This window comes from Nyctibius grandis, chromosome 6, assembly GCF_013368605.1.
Source record: "Nyctibius grandis isolate bNycGra1 chromosome 6, bNycGra1.pri, whole genome shotgun sequence".
Classification (NCBI taxonomy): domain Eukaryota; kingdom Metazoa; phylum Chordata; class Aves; order Nyctibiiformes; family Nyctibiidae; genus Nyctibius; species Nyctibius grandis.
The window spans coordinates 87,729,861-87,750,520 of record NC_090663.1 but is presented as its reverse complement, the minus strand read 5'-3'; the positions used below and the strand labels follow the sequence as shown (position 1 = coordinate 87,750,520).

The 20,660-nt window shown below is 49.7% G+C and overlaps 1 long non-coding RNA gene across 2 annotated transcripts in view; it reads right to left on the bottom strand.

Moving 5' to 3' along the window:
- The window catches only part of LOC137664578 (uncharacterized), a 196,697-nt gene that overhangs the window by 42,424 nt on the left and 133,613 nt on the right, over positions 1–20,660 (bottom strand). For both annotated transcript variants that reach the window (XR_011048354.1, XR_011048355.1), the window contains exon 5: positions 16,190–16,332. This is a non-coding gene — a long non-coding RNA (uncharacterized lncRNA). The remainder of the gene's footprint in view (positions 1–16,189; positions 16,333–20,660) is intronic.

Sequence of the window (20,660 nt, the reverse complement as noted above, 5' to 3'; positions counted from 1 at the left end):
AAGGACTTGTTTGAACACAGCTTATCTGCTGTAGCTCCAACAAGGTCCTATTTCCCAGCTCTTCCATAACATCCCTAAAGCAGAGCCAAGAGAAAGGAGCAGCTGGGAGAAGGTGGAGGACATTTAAGGAGTCCTCACAAAGGGTACAAACTTCTTCACTCCTGAAAGGCTGAAGGCTCACTGAGAAGGGGACGAGTGAAGGGACAGAGGAAGGAAATCCAAATGCAGAGAGACGGAGACAGTGTGTGTAGTGAAATACCAGCACACGGAAGATCTACGTACTTATTAGGTAACATAATCCTCCAACCCAGATGTCTCTGACAAAACTGAATCCTTAAAAACCACCCAGTGTCTTTTTTTCCTTCCATGAACATTCATATTTTGGAAAACTCCACGCTGGAAGCTGCTCAAACTGTTAATGCTCGCAGGGCTGCGGCTACAGTGAGTCACTGCTCCATCCAGTGACCTTCTGAAAACCCTCCACATGACTGAGCCATCAGCTGCAATCGCAGCAGTAGGAACAGATATAAACCGTTCTTTTTAGGGGCTCCGAAGACAGAGCTCAGACCTGACCCAAACACCTGTGATGCTACTGCCAGCAGCGACTTGGAGCCTAAAAAGCCAGTTCTCCAGACTGGTGCCCAAAAGAGAAACGGACGAGCAGTGGCTTGGCCTGTGCCCTCTTCACCCACCAGGAAGGATCCTGCCCCTCCAGGTATACAAAATTCATCCCTTTTAGCCCCAAGAGGTTCAGGCAAAGGTGGGGGGCCTTCCGGGGCTCCCAGCTCAGCCCGGGCTGCTCAGCGAGCCTGCACGACTTCTTTACTGCTCAGCCAGGCCAGCGAGGGAACTTGCCTGACACCTCTCCAGTTTCGCTGGGCTGTACTTTGGCCCCACGTCCGTACTGACCTGTGGCTATAGCAACGAGTTCAAAGCCAGAGCTTGGATCCACCAGCAAGCCCGGCAGCCCCCGCGCACACATTCTGTACGCGGCGTCATGCAGCAGTTACTTCAGCTAGGGTCAGCTCTAACTTACACCCAGAAACTTGCCTCCAGACCCACGTTTTGCAGCTCACAGCACACAAATAACTTGACATGGGACATAAACACCTGCTTTTGCAATCTGTGGTCAGCAAAGCTCAGGAGACACGGATCTCGCAAGGCACGCTTTTGGCATGGCTGCAGAAAGCTGGCGGTTCACCAGCTCAGGGGTTCACTCAAACCCCAGCTCTGCCTCAATGAGTTAAACGAACCAACTTCAGACAAAACCAGAGAGGTCACATTTCAGTGCCCACGGGGCACACCGACATCCCGAGGGCTGCCTCTGTGGGCTCCAAGTCACCTGGTCACGCTACGCCAGCCAGAAAAACACGCGCAGCAACGGCAGCGCCCTACCACGGGTTAAAAGCTGTTGTAGTTTGTGGCACTCACCAACTCACACTAAAGCCCTGCCTTTACACAAAAGAGTTCAGGCTGCACTCAGAACGAACGACAAGTGATAATGATGCTGGCTACGATGCTGGAGGCCGAGCGCTCGTGCCTGGATGCGGTGTCACACGTGCATCCTGCGTGGAGGAGCAGACAGCTCCTGCTATTAACTACAGACCGTGGTACCCACACTCAACGTCGGCTGATAGGATACGAGCTGCACAGTGCTCCTCTCTATGTCCCCAAAGGGACTATTTTGCCACCCAGCTGACATTCCCATAGAAGAATTTTTTCTGCATAAAGCAGGAGTAAAACTTGAACTACTACAGGAACTCCAGTTACCTCCAATGATTTATCTTTCAGGTGGGGAACTTGCAAGTCTTCTCTCCAGCTTCCCTTTTATAAAGTTTTTATCTCACCCATTTCTATCCCTAAGTACTTCTGGATATAAAAATGAGTAACATAAACGCAGCTCTGCTGTAGGCTTCGAAAGATTCCCTGATAACTGTGGCAATTGATGTAGGGTTGGTATTCCTCTCAAAAAAACACCATCTTTAATTTCTGCTTACATGATTAGGTCCTGAAGCATAGATACATTCAATCACCATCTCTGAGTACATCGTAAATCTCTGCTCAGTATTAAAGCAATAACAACAGAAAAGAACCTAAAATGCTCTAGGCAGCATAGTCCCATTTGCTGTGCTCTGAGGGCTGGCTTCCTCCAGAGCCTGCTGGCTTACCCGAGGGCGCAGGAACAGCAGTGGGTTCCTCCCAGGCCATCGGGGCTGTGACTTAGTACCTGCCAGCTCCGTTGGACTGGGTGCCCGGGTACCCTGCAGCACCCTCCTTCACGGGCTGTCACCTCGGGGCTGCTCAGGGCCCACGGGCCTCTCCTCCTCCCATCTCCCCTGCTCTGAGATCCCATGCCCTAAAATCGCTTTCAAACCCGAGCTCGTTAAATTGCTAGAAATTTCTGTGTGGGTGAATGGAAATCAATTTCACTCCAGTTGATGTCAAATACAGCTCACATCACCAAGGGATCAGACTGAGTTACATCAGTACAAGACAGGTTTAAAGGAAGCGTCCACAAGAGTTTCCCTACCAGTGCAGTACAACAAGTTTACACCAGCACTGCTCTGTCTGAATCACATCTCTGCCACTGACACCCGCACTCCTGCAAGCTCCTGACCGAGAACAAGGACTGGGGGGATGCTGAGGAGCTGGCTGCACTGACCCCCAGCGAGGTACCGGTGCCAGCAGTGCTGCCCCGTACCAGGCTGTGCCGCACAGTTCTCCTTCCTCAGCCCCTCACCCCGGCTGCAAGGTCAGGGCGCAACTCCCACTTCAGCTACTGCCCTCCCTCCCCGCCCCACGCAGCCTGTGGGGTGGGTCTGTGCAGACAGCAGCTGGGAAAGGTGGCCCAAGACCTCAGCACCAGCCACGGCTGGATTGAGCTGTTGACCTCTTGGTCTTTATGGCCCCAGGTTATTACAGGACACAGAGCTTCCTTCTCTGGCGCTGGGAAGCTCAAAAGTTACTCAGGATAGAAAATGGCTAAGCAAACACAAGCGCTGCGTGGGTGAAGGGCTGGAGGCTGACTGCACACAACGTTTGGGTGCCACGCGCTCAGCTCTCGGACCAAGAACCCAAATGCAGCAGGTGGTGAGTTAGTGAAACACCCTTCTCCCACTGCTTTTAAAATTGCATTACGATCATGGCAGGGCCTGTTGTGATAGGACAAGGGGTGATGGCTTTAAACTAAAAGAGGGCAGATTCAGACTAGATATAAGGAAGAAATTTCTTACAATGAGGGTGGTGAGACACTGGCACAGGTTGCCCAGAGAGGTGGTAGATGCCCCATCCCTGGAAACATTCCAGGGCAGGTTGGATGGGGCTTCTGAGCAACCTGACCTAGTTGAAGATGTTGGAGTAGACAGCCTTTAAAGGTCCCTTCTGACCCAAATTATTCTACATTCTATGATTCTATGATTACCTGGTGAAAGTACAACGCAAATTATATATCGCATGATATTTCACCGAGTAAATAATACAGCTCAGCTTAGCCCAGTGGTCAGGCAAAGAAATTACACAGTTCTGAAACTGCTCTACAAGTGTAAATGCCAACTACTGCTCAATGGCCAACGCTGTTCAGAGCTACGTGCAGTAGCTTACTCCAGCCAGAACCTATGAGGCAAACCTACCAACGCAAGGGAAAGAAGAAAAGGCTTTAAAGAAGAGACTGAAGTATAAAACCTTCCTATGTTGAGTACAGGGCACTTCTCGGGCAGTTCTGCAGGTAGCGAAAGGTAAGTGGTTCGGAGGGGCTCTGGGGACCACAGCACTTGGATGGGGGTTGTGAACAGAAGCTGTCGGGTAAGGATGTCTGGTGGCCCATGAGAAATTGTTTGATTTGACAGCAGACCTCTCCTGAAGTGCTTGGGAGGAGTTAAGTGAAGCAGAAGAAACACCTGGGCAAAAATACACCGCATATTGGTCTGACTCTGAATGTAATTGCAGTTTGGCCACATTAAAAGACCTTGCCTGTTTGCTCGTGTGAAAGCACGGATGTACAGTCTGGCTTAAAGAAAATACTAATGCTAGCCTTAAATACGCACCAAAATCAAACTTCCAAATGATAAATGAACATTTAACACAAATTAAGTCAGCACTGGAACCGAGGGTTCATTAAGAACAACAGAAACACAAACCTTGCCTCCAATAATCACCAACCTAAAAATAACTATTTAAAAACGCCTTTATACAATTTGTTGTGTTAGGATTAAGCCCTGTGCTGGAAGCAGCCTTTACTACGTCGAGCCTGTTCTTCTCGTCCATACACCATGTTTCTCCCACCACTTCTGCCTTGTACATTTTCCCAACTGAAAATATTCATTCCAAGCCCATTTCACAGCCCTGCTGCACGCTGTGCTCTGGCACGATACAGCGAGGTGCAGCTTTTGTGAGGGCAATATAGCGCTGGATGTGCTCCTGACTCGCTGGTTGAGTTCCTTCCCTTCCCTTTCAGGTGACAAGAGCGTGTTTTGAATGGTGCCAACAAAGTGTTTTTTCTCCAAACACACACTCTCCTGTTCCCAGCCTCATTTCTATCCCTACGCACGTGTTATCAAGAAAATACATATTTAAAATAGTTACAGCCGAGGTCACCAGGGGATGGCATTACCCCAATGCTAAAAATACTTTTTTCTTGGCTCGTGACCAAGCTTTTCCTGTTGCAAGGTGAACTCTGACTGTGGTTTCTAACCCAGCGCCTTGGGGGGAGCTGCAGCAGCAGCACCACGTCCCATTTCTGCTCAGCCGCTCTACCTGGCCTCTGCTCCCGGGGCAGATCCTCTTCTGTTCCCTTGGAAGATTCACCAAGATAAGCTGCTGCAGAGATTTTATTTTTCACTGTTAATTGGACACCCAAGTGGCACACCGCATTCTCAGGGTTGCTTTTACACCACACTAACAACAAGCTCACACATTACAAGATGTGCATAACAGTACAAAAAGGTAGGTTAAAGGTGGGGGAAGGAGATGACATTCGTGAGTTACCTCAATATTTGATTCTTCTCTACTTTAAGGTCAGGAATAGTGGCAGACACACAACCCCATGAAAAAAAAAACCCTCCAGCAAGAAAATCAATCTCTTCTCTATCATACTGCCAGATCACAGCACTCGGCATCCTGCAAACCCAGTTCTGTGCCCAGGAAGGATGATGCTCATTTACTTGCAGTTACTGGTAACGTGAGAATGAAGGAATATGCCCAAGACAATAAAGATTGTGCCCTAGGCTTTGAAGCCAGTAAGACCTGAGTTTAAACTGATCCCCTACAGCAGAGAATGGAGTGGCTAAGAGCTTTCTTGTTGAGCCATCCGGCCCCATTGGGGTTGCTGCTCAACAAGAGGGCTAAGCTTTATCCTTTCGAGACACGCAGCAGCACCTCCCAAGGTAGCCATGCCTGACCACCACTACTCTGACCCCCAACATCAGTAGGTGCTTAACATTAGGTACCTGCCTCTGCTGAACCTGCCCTGAAAGCGGGGGGAAGGGGCTTCGCTAGGACTGCAGTCTCAGGTGAGGAGCAGCGGGGCTAGAGCAGTGTCTGTGCCGAGGTTAAGGCACCCCGCACCGATCCTGCTCCCTCCGCCAGCCCGCGCAGCACCAGGGTACCGCAGACACACGAGCCCGCCTCGCAGCGCCGCTGGTCACAGCCGAGGTGTGAGGAGCACGAGCCAGCGTCCTGCAGAGAATCACAGGTTTCTCAAGCAGCACTTCACACCCCAACGAACGCAAACACTTGCAGCTTTGGGGCTCAGGAGGCGCGTGTAGGAGACCGAGCCGGGACACCGTGGCTGCGTTCACGCTTGGCCTGCTGGAGAGCACGCTGGAGCAGACTGCTCCCCTCGTGTCACCAACTGTCCTCTTACCACCCCTGAATGACAAATATATCAGGACCGTGACATTGACGGCTCTCCTTTGGCTGCAAGTCCCCTTCCAGGAGGAGGCCGTGCGGAGCATGCTGACAGCGTGCTGCTGGAGCCAGCCAAGACGCCTGGGCTGCGGGAGATGGAGCTGGGAGGAGGGCAGACCCAGGCCCGGGCGCCGCGCACGCATGACCGGTGATCTGTGGGGTTCAGGCTGCCAGTTCCTGAAGGTCCAGGGCCTTGGCAGGCACGGCTCCTGCCCCGTCTGTGCAGACACAGAGGGAGGTGCCAAAATCGCTCACCATCCTGGAGGTGTTTCAGATGGAGAGGGGACGGTAAGGAGCTGGAGTGCCCCACAGCTTGCGAGCCACCGTGATGCTCTGCCGAGAATTCAGGCTGGTATCAGCTCACCTATACAAAGGAACTTGCTTATTCAAGTAGCATCAATTCATAACCTCTTTTCGGCCACTGGACACTGATTTTTTCAACGAGACGTTGGTAACAGCGTAGCACGAGGGGTTTCGTAAGCACCCTGCTCTCCACCCTTCTCTGGGCAATCCTGAGCTTATGGAATATCTGTGTTTCGCTTTGTGTGCCGCGGGAAGGGGCCCATGGAAAGGTGTGTGTGGGTACCGCAGAAGCAACCACATCACATTAGCCCAGTCAGAGTTAGACTTTTTATTTTCTTTTAAACTTTTCAAATTTTGAATGTAAGAAAATCCCAAAGAAACCCCCAAGTACCTTAACCAAAGCCCGTGTTCTCCTGCAAGTCAATCTTTTAGCCATCAGAGAAGGCAGCCGAGCTTTTCTCCCCACAAAGACTGCGATTTCCAATTTAGAAGTGATGATGCTTACAGTCTCTTAATGGTTTTCCTTTAATGGGACAGCTCTGGATATAAACAAAAATTATCAACAAGCTAGGCTTTCATTTATAAATATTACCCCAAGACACTTAAGCTTTGGTCATCTGAGAAGTCATTTGAAGGTCATCTACTAGCTAAAAAGCTCACCAAGAGAAACAGCTCCAACCTTATATACACTTGTCCTACACGCTGGTCAGAAGCCAGCAGTGAGGAACCAGAAAGGTTTTAGCAGCCTCCTGCCTGCCTATGAGAGAGACAGAGGAAAGGGCAAGGAGGGAGATGCCCAGAATCGCAGCCTGTAATCCAGCAGTGAATAACAACCACCTACGCAGCCAGACACAGGCTTACAGCACTGAGGCCAAAAGATGGCAAACGCCAGCAATGAAGGCAGGTCATTGAGAACACTGAATCCTGAGCAAGTAAGCTGCTCTTCAGCAACACGGACCGCACCGCGAGGCACCGGCTAACAGGGGTATCCAAGGTCAGGATGGCCACGGAACTACTAAAACTGCGATTTATTACAGCTATGGGCACCTCCATCAAGTGAGCACAGCCGTGTTCCCCACCGCCCCACAGCACAGGCAGTCATTTCTGCACCGTACAGTGCCCACCACTGAACTGTATTTGTCCCTGGCTTTGGCACCACCAACTGCTGCTCCATTGACAGCTCTGCCTAACAACAGGCTGGACACAAACGTGCTAATTTCACAGGGTTTAAGAAAAAAAACATGGTTGTCAGCTGGAACGGACCTGCATCCAGCCACCTTTCCCCACGGCCACCGCAGAAACCCTTCACATCACGGCATTAGAAACTGTCTCAAACCCCATCACCTGCAGGAGGAGGGCCGCTGGCACAGGGAAGCAAGCTGGGCAACTTGAAACAACACAGGGCGCTCAGTAAACGTTATTGCCCAGGTTATTGCCATCCCGATATAAATATGTACAGGGACCATCATTTTCTTGTAACAAATGGTAAAAGCTACCCCGGTGACAGCGAGGCGCTGATGGAGGAAGGACGACTTTATCACCTCCCGATGACTGTGTTTCCCAAGCAACCTTCTCGCCAATCCGGAGCCCTGGGTGATCATTAGTTCCCGCACATGGCAGCAATGAAATTGTCCCTTCAAGTAAATCATTCGAGGATTTTTATAATCCCAAATAAAATTTTCTAATATTTTTTTCCTAAGTTTTCCAGGTTTAAGGTTTTAATCTTTTATTATTTATTGTACAGCAGTTGTGAAGGGCATCATGAGAAGCCCTGTATAAACAGTTGTCGTTGGAGGACTGGCACGTGACAATACTGCATTTAAGAAATTAATGGTTTCTTTTCTGTCTGAGGATGTTCAAATACAACCAAAAAAAAGTACAAGTAAAACAAAACAAAGGAAAGCTGCACTTTGGCTGCTCTGTGTTTTCCTACCTTGTGGCTGAAGTTGCTGATAAATATTCTTTAGCCATGGCACTGAAGGAGGAGAAGGGAATATATATTTTCTTTTCTTCCTTCACACTCAGAGCATCAAATTGAGAAGATGACAATTTTCTACTGTTTGAGATGCAGAGTGTTCCTCTATTTTTGTACTCTCTAAGATCTATCGCTCTTTTTAACTCCTACAAACACAATTTAACCTTTGCTATCTTTACCTCTGGTAAATTTTTTATCCCACCAGAGCCTGAATGACTTGCTAATCATAACAAAATACTGGACATTCTCCTAACTGTGGGCTTAAAGATAATCCTCTTTCAATAGAAAAAGACATAAAATATCTCATTAGACCAATAGCACTACCAGGCACAACCCATCCTAGAGTATAAAAAAATTCATGCTACGTGTCAATTCTTTGTACCCAAGTTCTGTGACACCCTGAGCTCAGAGATGGAGTATTTTGGTGCAAGTCCATTGCTGAGTTGACAGTCACATAGCTCTGGTGCTCACTGTCAGGGCTTCACCTGCCCCAACCCACAGGCCTTGGGTAGGAGTAAGGTCAAAGCTGCTCCCAGACGTTGCTTTCTCCCCATCAGACCTGTCCCTCACCACCATGGAGGGCAGAGCCTCTCTGTACTAGACCTCCTTGTACTTGACTTCGCAAAGCAGCTACAATACATTTGGGGCTCAGTCACATAAAAAAATACAAGAGTAACCTGGTGCTTAGGAGCAGCTCACATGACCAAGTGCTTGCAGAATCCCCTCCACTGTGGTTTTTAAATCCTTCTGTCAACCCCTGTCCTCAGGCAAAGGCAGCCGAGGCTCCTCCTCGCGTGTCCTTCACGTCCTTTTTTATCTACCTGACTGTCTGTCCTACATGAGGACCCCATCCATACCGTGGGAAGGACATATAATTCATCCCAAATGATCAAGGATAATTATATGCTTAAAGAGCAATATGCAGAGGTTCTCCTACAGATAATTAAGGAGAAAGCCCACAGCTCACCCATGTGGGAAGGGAGCCAGGAAGTGCAGACATACTTTGGGAACTCATCCATTATTTATAACCTGCGGTGTCTTGTCAGAAACCCTCCGTGAGAAGTTACAGCTTTAACACATTCTCCAGCATACTGCCGGGCCATCACCTCCCATTAGTTTCTAACTAACACTCCCACTGGGCCAGATTCATCACAGGTTTCCTGGCACCTGCTTGAACTCGCCAGACCTCAGCGCAGGGTCGGCCCGAGGGAGCTCTAAGTCGGCCACCGCCGCCGTCCCCACCCTGGTGGGAGGCAGGGGTCAGCCCCGACCCAGCCCACTGGGCCACTGAGCTGCTCCAGGTCTCATCCCTGTGGTGAGTGTCCCAGCAGGTGAGTGTCACCAGGGCCCTGTTTCCACCGTGGAAGGATCCTACAATTTCAATTAAAACAGCTCATCTTTAGACCCATTTTTTTTCCTGGACACCCCTACACTTCCATTCACAGCCGAGGCACAAAACCCAATTAGTTATTAATTGAGGCACGTTAAAATTCATTAACTCTTCTCGTGAAGCTCAAGCTATAATTAACTGTCTTCCCAGGTTTTTGTTCTTCCATCTCCAGGTGGAAGGTCCCCCTGTCAATAGGACTGATAACGCCCGATCCCAGCACCTCTCGTGAGTGGCTAGCTCAGTGCTGGAGGTGGCAACGTGACACTGCCCCATCACAGGGCTACCGCCTGCCCCAGGCCACCTGCCAGTGGGAACAGAGTTTAAAGAGTAGGAGCATAAAAAAACCTGATGGAAATACTTTGGAAAAGGTCGTTTTCAACAAGCTCGGTGTCCTGCTCAGGACACGTACAGCATCTCATCACTACACCCAGGCCCTGCCTTCCAGCTTCACCGCTGCAAGGATTTTCATTTTAAAGAGCTACTGAAAAAGCAGCTCAAGGCAAATTCTCGTTTCACACATGGAACAGCACGAAGCCAACCTTTATTTTAAAGCAAAATGAATGCAGAAATTAACTTACATGTCAAGTTCCAAGGCTTAACATGGCATTTACACACATTTCTGCTCCCTCTCCACTTACTATACGGATGCCCAGGCCTGTGAAGAAAGCAGCTGAGATCTAACCTACTTAAAAACTGGCTCTTCCCAAAGGGAGCTGCTTTTGGGGTGGGATTTCAGTAACGGTTCAGTGGAAGTGACCTCCCGCTTCCAGTATGAACCGCCTGAGTCACACAGCATCAGGGCCCTCCCCTCGCCACGACGTCTGCCATACCTGGCGTGGCTGAGCAGCTTCCCCACGGCGAGGAAGGGGACAGCCTTAGGGTCCCCGTCCTCCCTCAGGGACTCGGGCTGCTGACAGCTGCTCGGCCTCCCCGCAGAGAGGTTCCCTGGGGATGGCCGGGGACGGGGCAGGTCAGCACGGGAGGCGAGGGAGCCAGGACTGTGTTTCCCCCCCGTCTCTCCAAGGTGCCAGCCTACACATGGGGCTGGCGCCGAGGGAAGGCAGCCGGTGCCAGGAGACGAGTCTGGTGCAGCCTCCTTCCCTGCTGGGGAACGAGGAAGCCGCCGAGACTCTGGGAGCCGCAATATGGTCGCTAACCCCATCCCTGCTGCAACACAACCACGCTGGGCTGTCTGCGGGCCCTCGGCCAGCCCGCGGCACCAGGAGCGTCAGAGCAGCACCGCTGCAGCCACACAACCCATTGTCTAAGGCTCTAGCAAAGGTTTAGGGCGGTACAAATGTCTATGAGCTGCAGGAGCTCACCCAGCAGCAAGAGCATTCCAGGTACCGATCTGGAGACATTTGGGGGAAGAACCGTTTTTTGCTTCCACGGCCAGAAGCAGCAGCAGCAGAAAAGGAAACTGGAAGAGAAGATCAAAACCCAACCCAATTTTTGCAGTACCCTGTGTGTGTGGACAGAGAACACACGGACACTGTGCCGTGGGTCCGTGGGAGGACACCTTGCCCCCCGTTGTCTCCAGAGGGCACAGGCTCCAGCAGCAGCCTCGGAGCCTGTGGCAGCGCTGCCTGGAAGCAGTTTGGAGCGAGCCTCATCTGCCAGGCAGTGCCAGCGGGGCGGGTGCTTACCCATCTTGCCAACCGACTTAGCAGCAGCACGGATGAATTCATTCCTCTGCGTTGAGGAGACAGGGAAGCAAACAGGGCTTTTGTGACAGCCCAGGAGAAAAAACTGCACTGACCTTGCACCATTTTTCACATGCCTCCGTATCAATCACACATGTCCTCTCCTCACACGCTGGAAAAGCAGCTCTAATGCTGATATTGATGCTGCTGCCAAGCCTTCACAATAGGCCCCTGACAGCACCGTGTGCACCAGAGATACGGGCAGCGCGGGCAATCAATAGCTTGAGAAACGTCTTGTGGGAACCACCACTCAGAACAAGCACGGAAGAGAGTGCACAAAGCTTCTCCCTGCCTTATCCTGGTCTTGTACGGATCAATGCTTAAGGGAGTGACCTACCTCATGCTCTGCGAGAAAGATGCTTATTTTCACAGGAGAAGATCAAAACACTCAGTCCCTGTTTCTGCCAAGGAGCATATGGGGTTGTGAATTCGCAGCTCTGCCGTGAGCAGCAGCTGAACAGAAAGCAGAGGGTGGCGACAATCCTATCGCACCTCCACCTCCGAGGATGGGGACACGGCGGCCAACCTGCCTGCCAGTGCCGGGTTCCCTCCTGTGGGTCTGTGAGCTAACGGATCGCCTCAGCGAGCCGCCTGTCTGCTCTGAGGCCAGGTGCCTTCATCACTCTATCAAAATATTAATAGCCGTGTTATAAGATCAACATTTGTTTTGCCAAGAGCAATGAATAATGCAAACAGCACCGCCTTAAAATCATTATTATTTTATTTAGATCGGAGGCTGAGAGCCACCCTCTGATCCTGTGCCAGGACTGAAAGAAAATGAAGCACGTTTAGAGCTGGTGAAAGGTAGTGGCTGTGGAGGCACAGAGAATAAACTGCTGCATTTATCAGCACAATACAGAAGTCAACAGCAGCCCCACGTGCCCCTAACTACACCTGCTAAACGCACCATGTCACCTTCCGTGGCACCTTTGGAGCCTGGGTACCACAGAGGCTGAAGGATGCTTGTTTCGAGAAGAAACAAGTTTTGTGCTTTGCTTCTTTCCGAAAGCGGTGACCCAAAAACTCTATCATTAGTAACAATAATTAAAAGGTGCCATAAGAGGGAGTGTATGGATGATTGCCACTAAAAGGAACATTCTCATTAATTTATTACAGATTTTTAACTTGGCTTCATTAGGACGTGTCTGTTGAAGGCCGTTTAGGACTCCTGGGATATTCCTGTACTGGGTACCTCAACAGCGACCTTCTTCCCATGGCATCTGGGCACCTCACGCCTCTAAACAGGTTGGGAGGAACCAGTCTCACTGAATGTTTTTCACAAAAACACCCAAAGTTTGCTGTTAAACATAGCTTTTAAACCGGGACACAGAAAAGACAGCAGCCCTACAGATGAGTGCTAACTAATGATGAACGCTTGGGAGAAGCTCCCTGGTTAGACAATCCCCTTACAGCAGAGGTAACGAGTAATTAAACCCAGCAGATAATAAGTGTGCAGCTCTCTAATGAAGCAGAAGACAGAGAAGTATTAAAGAAGTACTAACAGCTGGCTTGTTAACACTCTGAGAGCCCATTTCTTACAGAAGGCACAAACGGGAAGGCAGAACTGTAATTAAATCTATTTTAAGATAAACAGACAACACCCATCATGAATCCTATCTTTTATTACACATCTATTTGGGAACTATTGGTCTACCCCATTTCCCTGGTTGCCCCCAGCCCTTGCCCAGGACGGATCCAACAGCACAAAGAGAAGGAGCAAATCACCACCCTGGGCACGGCGCTGAGCTCCTGTAAGGGGGTTTCAGCAGGACATGTTACATTAGGAGGAAAAGGCCCTCAGAAAGCACCCGAGCACAGGGAAGCTTTTCAACAGCCGTGGGCTGCAGACCCCCCACTCCGCAGCCCAGGTAGCACTGGTGGTTCCTCCATCACCTTCACACACACCATGAGCTGGGACCATCAACCACTGGACCCCCCCCACTCCGCAGCCCAGGTAGCGCTGGTGTTCCACCACCACCACCTTCACACAGACCATTAGCTGAGACCATCAACCGCTGGACCCCCCCCCACTCTGCAGACCAGGCAGCACTGGTGTTCCTCCACCACCTTCACACACACCATTAGCTGGGACCATCAACCGCTGGACCCCCCCCACTCCGCAGACCAGGCAGCACTGGTGTTCCACCACCACCTTCATACACACCATTAGCTGGGACCATCAACTGCTGGACCCCCCCCACTCCGCAGCCCAGGTAGCACTGGTGTTCCTCCACCACCTTCACACACACCATTAGCTGGGACCATCAGCCACTGGGTTTTCACAGCTACGGAGCAGCTGGCGCGCACGGTGGGGGCTTGACAAGGAGGAGCAAGGCCAAGTCCTGCAAAGGCGAGACCCAGGCCACCAGCCGAAGGCACTGCAGGACACCTCCAGCCTCCTGCAGCCGCTGGAGCAACTGGCTTTAGGGAACAACGGCCTACTACCATCGTTAGCAAAAATACTGCCACAAAAGCACAGCTTTAAACTAAGTTGTTCTAACTTACAATGAGCTTACAGGCAAGAAGGAAGAAGTCTGTGATTTTCTTGTATTTCACAAAACACACAATGGGTCAATTGCCTCTGCTCTCAGTTTTAGGAGCAGCAGGCTCTGTTCCTACGTACGCTTTTCTCCTAATTGCAGTCAGGAAGAAAAGGCTCAGGTCTTTCATCAGATACCATCCGGAGTGAGTTATCAGGGTTAAATCCACCCTGGATGGTGAAAGCAAATTAATCTAGGCCGATAAAGCTGAGCCTTTAGTTGCCAGGGATCCGCTCAAGCCCCAATCTGCAGAGATTTATTCCTGCACTTCACTTCAAGCACACAGCAGCCTGCCTCCCTCCAGCCACGCACAGCTTCCCTGCACGCGTGTACCTATTTATTTTCTCAACTGAAATGTGCGTAAGGACCGTGCTACCTGCTGCTAACACTTCGCATGCACCTAAGCAGCTGATACAGTGAGGAATCTGCAATTAAAGTAACATCTAACGCACGCATTCGTATTTCAAACTACAACTGCAAGTGCCACCCCTCCTTCAAGTGGCTGCACATCATCCACGTGTCAAAGAGCAAAGCAAACAGAGAGAAGCACCACATGTTCTGGATTCTTGCATGTCTAGAGCATTCTACCTCACCCAGAAGCTATTTTTATAGCAGGATTCTTTTCATACCCAAAGATTTTTTCATTATCACACTAAAAAAGTTGGCTGAGTAAGAAAAGCAGGACGGAACTTTGAGGACAGACAGCTGATTTCTGCAGGGGTGGTTTAACCCTGTCCTGTGCCCTCCCTGGCAGCCACACACGGCATGGCTGCAGGGCTTAGGGAGGGGTGTTCAGTTAGAGCTCTGGGGTGCAGCACCCACCTGCTCACAGACCTCACGCCGCCGGCTCGCCCAGGAAGGGTCACTGCCAGCCCGGGCTTGGGCACACAGCTCTGGCCACTGGGGCTCCAGAGGCAGGGAGAGAAAGGCATGGTTTATGAGGAGGATCTAAAGCAAATTTTATTGGAAGCTTTTATGTTTGTAGGTTTGAGTAGTTTTTATAGAGAGGAGTTCTGAAAACTGCCATAAAATTTTGCCTTGGGGGTTATGATTACATTTGTATCTTTCCCAAACTTATATAAATAAAGACGACAGTTTTTACTGTAGAGCTTAAAAGGTTAGAGTGGTATTTGGTCTGTGACGAACCTTTTATAGATATGATGTTGCAAGAATTTATTCTTAAAGATCAATAAAAAATACTACTTTACATTTCCTGATAAAGCAGTGTTGATTAGAAAAAGAGCTGTTGAAGAGGTGGTGGCATCGCTAGTGCCTTCCCTCCTGCTAAAATAATGCTTTATATTACATTGCTGTTCACTGGAAACTATTAACTAATTTCCATTCTATCAGAGGAGAAACACTCTTTCTAAGGACTATGCTTGGTGGTGTCCTACTATTTGATGTGAGATTCACCTCACACACAAGCATACCCATATCCAATCCCTCTCCACAGGTCAGCAGCGACAGGAACGCAAAAGCAAACGCTCCCAGTCCCAGGAGCACTTTGTACTGGTTAAAATGGGCACTGCAACTTGTCCCAGGGGAGTGAGGCAAACTACAGTGGCCGGGCACTTTATCAGGATTAACACACTTGCTTTGCAAACAAGGAGCAGACTGTTTGTACAGAGAACACTCGAATACTGGAAACGAGGGCTACAGAACCCACTCGCTCTCCTCAAGCACAACCACGTTGGGATTTTACATTTCAATAAAAACCAGTGATGATTTTATCTGTTGCAGCTAGGATGGCTAATGAGTGAGAACTCCCTCCACATGTTCAGCGTAAGCAGCCCTCAGTCTGACACGGTGCGTGGCTCGGGCTGAGAGCAGGGCGCTGCGTTAGCACAGGCACCCCTGCTCACCCCAGCACCCCGTGACCGTGCTCCTGATTAAACCCCACCCGAGGCCTTTAGCAACCTCTGTGCTCTGGACCACGCATCTGAACGCAGCCTTTTGCCCACAAATATGTTAACAGAGAACAAATTGGACACCTTCACTCAAAAATTATACATAGTAAGACAAATATTCACAATGAAATAGTACTCTGCATAACTGGCAATAGACACAGAGTAAATGACAATTAGAGTATCCAAATGCAAACAGAACATCAAAAGCACATAACAGGGCAGAAAAAAGCCCCTTTTATTTTTTTAATCTCACTCTCTTACCTTAATTTCCCCCGTCGAATGCTGCTCCACACAGGATCGCGTGCTCGTTCCGGCCGTGGAAACCCACGGATTTCACCGAACGCCATTTGGAATCACAATATTTGTGTGTGTGTGCAGAACTTTATTCAGTGTTGATGTGTGTTTTAATAACCACCCTACCACCCGACGCAAAGTTCCCTGGTAAGAAAGACTTGAGTATCCCTTACCTTGCCGTCTTCATCTCCCGTTTCTCCTGACGACTGCACACCCGGGTGGCCGCTCCACAGCCGGGCTGGGTCACTGCACACACAGCTCTAGGGCAGCGTCCAACACCGAGGAGGCACCTGGTCGGCGAGGCACGGTGACAGCCCTGCAAAGAAAGCGTGTAGGGTTGAACCAAGGCACGGTGAAACGCTCAGACATTTCATGATCAGAGATTTGCCATTCTATGGGACATATAACCGTACTGTAACCTGTTGTACTCATTAGAATAACAGGTTTTGAGCCATCGCAGGCAGCACAACACATCTCTTCTCACAATTCCAGTAACGTCCCTCCTCTTGCACCACCTCTCCATCCCTCACACCATGTGTGCTCAGAACAGAAGCCCTTGCAGAGCGAGCCCCCCCACCGCCATGTGTTTGCAGAGGGCCTGCTCTTGGTGAGCCTCCAGGCACGACGTGAACACAGTTCATAAATGATGGACATGTCATGACCCGTGCCCGGCTTCCCAGCAATTAATTAACATTCAAATTCTACAAAACACTCCAGCATGTGCCTGAGCCCCACTGATACCCAAGTTAAACGTTTGCTGAAGCACTTGGTCAGATAACAAAGACTCCCCGAAAGCTTTATTGTAGCTGCATCCCTAAGCAGGCATAATAGAGACAGTGAGGGGACAGGTACCCTTAAATGCTGTCACAGAGCCACCTGGGAAATCACTTACTTTACAGCAATTAAAAATTAAGAAACTTTATAACAGCAAATCCATTATTATTTTTTCCTCTTGCCCTCAGGAGGAGCCCAGGTCTTACTCAAGCTGGGACACCCGTATCTCATTAAACTACTGCTGCCTGGGATAAGGCAGAGCCTACAAGCATCCATCATGGCTTTCTCCTTCCAGCAGTTTCTTTCCTCTCCTTCCAATGCCAGGATTTACTTCTAAGATGACATTCTTCTTGTTTCTAACCCTGATGTTTATCCAGTCAGCAAACAGCCCCAGTAGCGTGGGCACTTAGGCTGGCAATCACCACACAAAGAGCCAGTGATGAAAAGCAAATGTTGGCATCTAAAAGCTCATGAGAATTAATACGACTGAAAATTCTTTGCATCAAGTATTACTTGGGGAGTTAGAGATACCTATTTCTGTTCAGAATCTCATCTGTATTCTGTATTTCCAGGTGACAGAAAAAGTTTAAATCATCATGTAATTTCTTTGTTACAAATTGTCTCTTCAGGTCTCGCTACAGTTATTAACACCCAATTGTTTGAATTTAACACTTAAAAACGTCACTGACAACGACACCAAGTTTCATCCCAGGTCAAAGTAACGTGCAAAAGAAACCTAGTCCTTGTAATTCAAGGGGTTTTTGAAACAAGAGTTAGGTGTGCAGGCAAGATGGTGAAAGCTTCAGGGAAGAAATTTTGCCAGCATGAATGTTTTTGCTGTTGTTACAGGTTGGCACCTGCACAGAGCAAGGAGAGGGTGCCAAGTTTATTACTGCCCAAGTTTTATAATTCACAGCCTGCACAACTGCAGGCTGAAAACAGCAATTTTGCAGGGTAATTCTGGAGAGGACCCACCAATTATTAAAGCCACTCGCACACAATAAAGCTGTAAAGATTAAAAATATAGGCCCCTTGCCATTAAATATGAACGAGCTCATGTAATATGTATTACATAGCAGCGCAGAGCCCAGCCGCGGGCTCCGGCACGGCCCCGCGGAAGCACTGCGGGCCCCGAGTCCCAAACCAGCGCGTTGTGTCAGAGCCAGAGAAAGAGTTTGTCATGCAAAATAAACACAGCTGGTAAAGCCCTGGCCGGGGCTTTGGGGCGACGGTCAGGAAAAGAAAGTGCCTTAGGAAAAAATGCCTGTGGGTGCGAGGCTGCCAGCCCTGCGCACGCGGTACCTGTGGGAGTCACCTACAGGACAGACCCTGGTGCTGGGTTTCAGTGGTAGAGCTAATATTTATAGTCAGTGTTCCCTGGTAGAGCTAATATTTATCTTGGCCAGGAAAAAAGACCACCTGAAGCTATGGAAGAAGTAGTGAGGGTTCTGCCCTTACATTACATTTTGGAAATAAGCCTCGGTAGCTGTAAGGAGCAATGAGATGGGCTGACTTGGACTTTGAACATGACATTATTTAGCCTTCCAGAAGAAAGGTGGTCAGGCTACGAGGGACTTTAAGTAGAGATCCTGTTTCTCAGCTCGGCCACAGGCTCGTGTGGGACTGACCGGCTTCACTCTCCTCTGCCCTAGCTCCTTGGCGTGGCACTAACACTCAAAGGTGGTGTTGAAAACAGGACACGGAAACAGAGAGGCTTTTGGACAGCCCAGTAACAAGGCCCATGGCAGAAGGACCCTCCTCCCAGCAAGGACTCTTTTGATCTGCTTTCTGTAATCCCACAGAAAAAGCTTTTCTGCTCAATAACCCAGTAAACAACAAATGCTTGTCTTCACAGCGTGACTTCGGGCCTGTTTCCCTGAGAACTCACATGGATTTAATGAATTCCAACATGTGACACCTGCACCTCTGCACAGGCCCAGACACTGGCCCTTAATTCCTGCACGACCCTTGGGGTTATGAGCGCAGCCCCCCAAGGGCACTGCCTGTGTGCACTAACAGAACAAGGCCTCAGTGTCACTCAGACACAACCACCATGGAAACCACCACTGCTGGAGCTCAGACCCTCACACCTGAAGTCACTCTGGATTCCGACGCACGGCAGGTGAAGCACAGGCCCAAGTCCCATCCGCCGGCCATTTCACCTCAGGGGCCCAGGGCAGGCTTTCTCCTCCACAATTCAAACCACACCAAAACCAGTTCAAGGCCAAGGGGCTGACTCTGCTGGAGGATGAATGTGATGATACTCCTCCAGAATGCCTGCCCTGACTGTTCACAGCCCTGCAGAGATCAGCCCCTGGTTATGGCCTGCAGGCCAAGTGCAGCTCTGTACCTGTTTAAGAGCTCACCAACTGCTTTGTGCAGACCAAACACAGCTGCTAAGAGGTGAAACCACAGCTGCTCCCTCTGCAACAACTCACACCTGTAAGTTCTGCAAGGTGCTTTGCTTGCAGCCATTTTGTCCCCTTGGTTTCTCCCCTTTGCAGACAGTAAGATGAAATTGTTCCCCCCATTACTGTTTGCAGTACAGCCCTTACCTTCACAGCACACATTCTCTTAGAAACTTTTTCATTTTCTGTATCAATACTTGAAATATTCAAGTCCACATTCAGGATACACCACGTTTAACCCTCTAACCCCTCCTCTCACTAAGAAATAATGCAGATATTCATTACTACATTATTGTTTTAAACCTGGGGAAAGCATCTCCTGAAGACTCTCAGCTACTCAGCTCTAACAGCCTCATGCTCTTCTGACCTTCTCCTTCCCTGGACTTCAGTTTAGCATGCAGAGATGGGCACCTCCCTGACCAGAGGCTGGCACGTGTTTGTGTCTCCTGCCCGTGCCTTCAGCCAAGGGGCATGGGAAGGACAAACACCCCCATCTCCCCTAGCCTGACTGGACAGAAAAGGTCCACACTCCACAACCAAAACTGGTAACTGGAACTCACACAGCATTAAGTTCAAAGACCAACCAAGAAAACCCACAACCCTACCGAAACTCCAAAGAACCTTTCAGCAGCTGCCCAGGCTCCAATGGTATTAGTCCTCAGTCCCAATTAGGTGACATGCCAGGCTGTCTCCTTTCAGCCCGCACCCAGGGCTAAACAACAACCAGTTCTATCAGCCAAGACCCCTCCCCAGCTGAGAAAGGCAATTGGGAAAAGGAGTCTCATGGGTTGAAATTTAAACAGGTTTAATAAAATAAGAAAACCAATATCAATAGCAATACAAAAGACACAAACTCATACCTAGCTCATAGAGTGGTGGCAAGTCCCTCCTGTGATCACAACTGCTGAGAGGAGAAAGACAAAGAGGGAGGAGAGAGCCAAAAGCCCTCCCTCCCCAGCAGCTTTCCCTTTTATAGTGGTCCTGAGGTTAATGTTATAGAACACACCTGTGGCCAGCCTGGGGCAGCTGCCCTGGGTTTAACTGCTGATGGCCCTGATCACCAGCCCACAGCTGGCCACACACTGAAACAACATGCAACAGAAAAGGGATTCTATACATCTTATCCCTGCAAAACCACGACACAGGCAAACAACGAGCTCACATATATGCTAAGCTCAACATCTTCACAAGCATCCTCACCTGAAAGCCCCATCAGCACAGCAACACCTCCAAAAGCCCTCGCAGGGCTGCTCTCAGGCACGTTACATCCATGTACTTTCACTCAGTTCCCTGCCCCAAATAACCTTCTCTGGCACACACAAGGGTATGCTGGTAACAGTCTGCACAGGGGAGGTTTTTCTTCCTGTTGTAATTATGCCACAGCTTCAGCCTCCACAAGGGCTGACAGACCTGCACGAGGGAAACAAAGCACCTAGCGCAGATCTTACCTGGCTAACCTAAA